Source organism: Cicer arietinum, chromosome 3 (assembly GCF_000331145.2).
Source record: "Cicer arietinum cultivar CDC Frontier isolate Library 1 chromosome 3, Cicar.CDCFrontier_v2.0, whole genome shotgun sequence".
NCBI lineage: Eukaryota > Viridiplantae > Streptophyta > Magnoliopsida > Fabales > Fabaceae > Cicer > Cicer arietinum.
Window position 1 is genome coordinate 25,383,541 of NC_021162.2, and position 6,750 is coordinate 25,390,290.

A 6,750-nucleotide genomic window follows, 5' to 3' on the forward strand; every position below is an offset into this window, starting at 1 on the left:
CCTATCAAAGATGTCTCTTTCTGCACTTTTTGGAAAACTCCAAGAACACGAAATCGAACTTGGAAGGTTAGAACAAAATGAAAGTCAAGAAAAGAAGACCAAAAACATTGCTCTAAAGATTGAATCAAGAGAACAAATAAAAGACAAAAATTCAGATGAAGATGAAAATATTACGTTCCTTGTTAAGAAATTTGATAAGTTTCTTAAAAATGACAGAACTTTCAAAAGGAAAAGTTTTAGGAAGAAAGATAGTTCTACTTCAAATCAAAACTTCACTTGCTTTGAATGCAGAAAACAAGGACATATCAAGGAAAATTGTCCAAACCTTATTAAGAAAAATGCCACCAAAAAGAAAGACTTCAAGAAGGCATACATAGCTTGAGAAGACAACGAAGTGAGTTCATCTTCAAAAACAGAAAGTGAAGAGTGCGCTAATGTTGCATTGATGGCATAACATCAATCAGATAACGAAGAAGAGGTTAGTAACATAGACTCTCTTCATCATCATAAAACTAATAGTGAATTGATTCTAGAATATAATGAGGTTCAAAACGCCATCAAAGGAACTACTTATTGAATGCAAAAATCTGTTTAAACTAGTGTCAACACAAAAGAGACAATCTCAAGTCTTCAAGAAAAAGTTGACTCTATGGAAAAGAATTCTGAAAAACTAAAACAGAATTTTGCATGCAATAAATGTGATTCCCTCTCCTTCAAGATTGTTCAATTAAATAGAGTAATTGAACGATACGAAAAAGGACAAATAGGCTTGGAAAATGTTTTAAATATGCAAAGATACTCAAATGACAAAAGTGGTCTTGGATACTCAAAATTTGATAAACCAAACTTAAATAAGACAATTTTTTGTCAAAGCAAGTAACCAATCCAATCAAGAAAATATTATAATTATGAAAAAGGATTACCATTATAAAGAGAAAATTATTCATAGTAAATCTCATACACATTTTTTTAAAAGTAGATTTACTCCTACTTGTTCTTATTGTGGTCTCAAGGGTCACACTCCTAATACTTGTCATGTTAGAAACATTAGTATTCCAAAAGGGCATTACGTGTGGATAGAGAAAGGTACTAACCATCAAGGACCCAAAGCACATTGGGTACCTAATAAAATATGATTTTAATATTGCAGGTATGCACAAAAAGTACCTCAAATATGTGGTACTTAGATAGTGGATGCTATGACGGGGGATATAACAAAATTTTCAGCTTTAACACTTGAGTCAAAGGGACATGTAGTATATGGAGACAACAACAAAGGAAAAATTTTAGGCATTGGAAAAGTTGGTACAGCACCATCTCCCTCAATTGAAGATGTCTTATATGTTGAAGGTCTAAAACACAATCTCATTAGCATCAGTCAGCTTTGCGATAAAGGATACAAGATAGCCTTCAACAAAGATGAATGTATCATTCAAAATGAAGCTACAAATGAAATACAATTTATCGGTAAACGTTTCAAAAACATCTATATACTTAATCTTGACGATTTATCCTTAAAAATGAAATGTCTTTTGATAAGCGACAATAATGATGCTTGGCTATGGCATAAGAGATTTGCGCATATTCACATGAATCATTTAAACAAATTGGTCAAACATGATCTTGTTGTAGGCTTGCCAAAAATGAAATTTATAAAGGATAAATTGTGTGACACATGTCAAAAAGGTAAGCAAACAAAAGGTTCTTTCAAACCTAAAAATGTCATTTCAACCTCTAGACCATTGCAATTGATACATATGGACTTGTTTGGTCCATCAAGAACCAAAAGTCTTGGTGGAAACTCATATGGACTAGTTATTGTTGATGATTACTCAAGGTTCACTTGGACCTTATTTTTGGCAAGTAAAAATGAAGCTTTTAAGGCATTTAAAAATTATGCCAAGCTAGTCCAAAATGAACAATCTGCCAAAATTGTATCAATTAGAAGTGATCATAGAAGAGAATTTCAAAATACTTCATTTGAAGAATTTTGTGAAGAAAATGGTATTTTCCACAATTTTTTTGCACCAAGGACACCACAACAAAATGGGGTTGTTGAGAGAAAGAACAGATCTTTGGTAGAGCTCGCAAGAACTATGCTAAACGACTCAAACCTACCAAAATATTTGTGGGCAGATGCTGTAAACACAGCATGCTATGTTTCCAACCGGGTATTCATTCGGCCAATTCTTAAGAAAGCTCCGTATGAACTCTACAAAGGAAGAAAACCCAATATCTCTCACTTTCAAATGTTTGGATGTAAGTGTTTTGTGTTAAACAACGGTAAAGACAACCTTGGAAAATTTGATGAAAAAACTGATGAAGGTATATTTATCGGTTACTCTTTATCTAGTAAAGCATTTAGAATCTTCAATAAAAGAACTTTATTAGTCGAAGAATCAATGCATGTAACTTTTGATGAAACTAACCCCATAAAAAAGGAAAATATTATTTCTTGTGATGATGATGTTTTTGAAAGCGATGATACAAGCAAAGAACATCAAACTGATCAACCAGGTCATGAAAGTGAAGTCAACATTGAAAGGCAAAATGATGATCTTCCTAAATAATGGAGAACCCGTAGATATCATCCAATTGATAACATCATAGGTGATATCAATAAAGGAGTCACAACAAGATTAAAACTACAAGATGCTTTCTTAAACATGACATTTGTTTCTCAAATCGAACCCTCCAAAATTTGTGAAGCACTTAAAGATGATCAATGGACACTTGCCATGCATGAAGAACTCAATCAATTTGAAAGAAGCCAAGTATGGAAACTTGTTCCTAATCCTGGAAATAAGCATATCATTGGTACAAAATGGGTGTTTAAAAATAAACTTGATGAGAATGACATAGTTGTTCGCAACAAAGCTAGATTGGTCGCTCAATGATACAATCAAGAGGAAGGGTTAGATTTTGACGAAACATTTGCTTCGGTAGCAAGGTTAGAAGCAATACGTTTACTACTTGGGTATGCTTGTTCCATGAACTTTGAGTTATATCAAATGGATGTGAAGAGTGCCTTTCTCAATGGATACATAAATGAAGAAGTCTATGTCAAACAGCCACCTGGGTTTGAAAATTCCAAAAATCCCTCACATGTTTACAAATTAAAAAAGGCTCTCTATGGTCTAAAACAAGCTCCAAGAGCTTGGTATGATAGATTAAGCACCTTTTTATGTGCACGAGGATTTGAAAAAGGAAAAGTCGATAAAACATTATTTGTCAAAAGAGATAATGGTCACATCTTATTGGTCCAAATCTACGTTGATGATATAATATTTGGATCAACCAATAATGACATATGTGAAGAATTCTCTTCAATAATGCAAGGAGAATTTGAAATATCAATGATGGTAAAATTAAACTATTTTCTTGGACTTCATATCAAGCAACTTGAGCATGGCATCTTCATAAATCAGGCAAAATATTTTAAAGAATTACTCAAAAGATTTGAAATGGAAAACTGCAAAGAAAGTGCAACTCCAATGGGCTCCGGAACCTATGTTGATAAAGATGCATCAGGTATTTCAATCGACATATCAAAATATCGAGGTATGATTGGATCCTTATTATATCTAACGGCCAGCCGGCCAAATATTATGTTTAGTGTTTGTTTGTGTGCAAGATTTCAGGCAAAACCGAAATAATTGCATCATGTAGCCGTTAAAAGAATTATGAAGTATTTGAAAGGAACGACAAATGTAGGCCTATGGTACCCCAAGGGTAGCATATGTAGCCTAGTTGGATATTCTAATTCAGATTATGCAGGATGCAAAACGGATCGTAAAAGCACAAGCGGCACTTGCCATATCTTAGGCAGTGCACTAGTTTCATGGTCTTGCAAAAAGCAAGCTTGTGTTGCACTTAGTACTGCTGAAGTTGAATACATAGCAGCAGGAAGTTGTTGTTCCCAGATTCTCTAGCTCAAACAACAATTGCATGACTGTGGAGTTGATCTCGGATGCATTCCCCTAAGATGTGACAACACAAGTGCAATAAACATCTCAAAGAATCCAATCATGCACTCTCGGACTAAACACATCGATATACGTCATCACTTTCTACGCGATCATGTTCTAAAAGGTAATGTTGAGGTAACGTTTGTTGATACACACAATCAATTAGCTGATATCTTTACAAAACATTTACCTAAGGACTCATTTTATAAGATCCAAAGAGAACTTGGTATTTTAAATGAAAACGATCTTTGAAATTGCATGATACATATAGTCTGTCATCTCTCTTCAAAAATTTCATCTTAAAGTTGTTAAAATAAAATTCCTTGATGATTATTGTTTCTTGATATATAAATTTGTGTATTACATGTTGAGATTTCCATAAAAATTTAGTTTTTAAGCAAAAATTCGCATATGTAGTCGAATACAAATGTCTGTATTCGAATACATACTTTTCCAGAAATTCTTGTATTCGAATACAACTTATGTGTAGTCTAATACACGTTCCCAGAACAATGTGCATTCGAATACAACTAAGTGTAGTCGAATACACCTTCGCGTTTTTGCCCATATATAAAAGATGTTTCACATTTTAGGGTTATTTTGCATTTGGTAGTCGAATACACAATTGTAGCCTTTCCTCTCTTCTCCCAAAATCTCGTCCATCCTCCTTTCACTCAGTTACCCATTCACCCAACCTTGCAAACTACATCAATCTTTACTTTTTTCTTGTCATTCATCATCAGATTTCTCATATATCTCACATTTTCTCTCAAACCCATTTGTCACCAAAACCTCATTTCTCACCATGGATGCCTGCAAACGAGGACCAAGAACCAAGTATGCAGCAGTGGGTCCCTCAAGAAAACGAACAAGGAATCCCAACATCACATATTTATCCCGGCTTCTACACACACCAGAAGAAATTGATCGTTTTTGCACATTCTACTCTAACAAGCGACTTATCATTCCAAAATATGGTACTTTAAACTCTTTCTCTGCTTTTAAATTTTCTGAGTTGCTCAAAGCACAACATGTTGAAGAGTTTATAGGCTACAAAGGTCCTGTTTATCATGACTTAGTTAGGGTTTTTTATTGTAATCTCATCCAAGATGGAAAAATGCTGGTATCTAGAGTTAAGGGTAAAACCATTCGGTTAAATACCAAAACTATAGGCGAAATTCTGAACATTCCCCTTAAAGGTCAAAAGTTTTGTCCCGACAACTTGTGTGAATGGGCTGATATCTCTAAGTATGATGCATATGTTGCCCTATGTCGGTTTGACAAGACGCATAATGGAACAAAAGCGGACTCAGGTTGGTTCCAAATATGCCCAGCAACGATATGGAGTGGGAAATCTTACTGTTGATTATCGCCTTTTGCACTATTTCCTTAGCTACATTTTGGTTCCGAAGGCTGGAAATTACTCCCAAATTTCGGAGTTTGAATTACAAATTATGAATTTCATGTATGAAGGTTGTCAACTAAATTGGGCATACTTTGTGAAATCTGTCATGTTTGGATCCCGAGAGGCAATTGGATTACCATATGCGAAGGAAGTTTCCCGGATTTTAGAACACTTTGGGGTGGACTTCTCTGATGAAGTCATGTATACACCCACAAAAGAAAATATGCTGGATTTGGGCGTTCTGCCTAGTATGCAGATAGTATGGAATGAGCAGCTTGAATCTTTTGTGCATAAAGGTGATTATGATCAACCATCTGATGCTGCTCAAGAAGACACTGCTGGACCCTCAAATGCTGTTGCCCAGGCTGATGAAGATGGCGAGGAAACAACCTCTGATGATGATTATATCTCCAATCAAATGCTCATGGCTCGCATTGATTCTTTCCAAACCTTCTTCCAAACTCAATTCCAAAATCTGACCACTTCTATCGACACTCGCTTCCACAACATCGAAACTATTATTGGTCGCAACTATGACACATTATCCCAGGACATTAGTAGTTTATTTGACAAAATTGATTATTTCCACATTCCAACGCATTTTGACTAGTTTGATGCTAGAAGTTCATTTGCTTGTTTGCTGTGTAATATTTTGCTGTTAGGAAGTTTAAGTATTTTAGTTTGGTTTCTCTTACCAATTCAGTTGTTTTGATGTACTTTATTGAACATGACTCCATCCTTTATTATGTCATTCTCTTTTGATTCCAAAGTGTGATATTTTTTCCTTTAATTGTGTTTATATGCTTTATATTGTATGTTTCTATATTTTTCCTTCTTTTTGATTATGTCAAAAGGGGGAGAAAATTTGGTATTGTTGTTGCCTTAAATATCTTGTAGATCCTCAAACAATTTTTTAATTAATCACATACAACGGGGGAGTACGCATATTGTAAGATCCATAATTTTAAATTATACTTTATGTATTTTAGTGGATTTTGGTATTGAACTCGGAGGCTTTTTAGCCAAGTTATTAATATTTTGTGAGCTTAAATGCCCAAAAATATATTTTGATGCCGATTAGAATTACTCGTCGATGAATAAATTAAACTAACTGCGGTGAATCTTTTACGCAGAATTTAATGTGTTATGGGTGAAATGGTAATTTTAATAAATATCTAGATATTTTGAGATATTTGTTAATTATAATTAATATATATAATGGATATATGTTTGGAGGGAAAGGAAAAAGGAAGGAAAGAGAAGAAAGAAAAGGAAATAGAAAGGAAGGAAAAAGGAAGAAAGGAAAACCAAAAGAAAACTGAAAATCATTTTCCTCTCCCTGTCTCGCGCGCTCAAAATCCCTCCCTCCTCCATTTT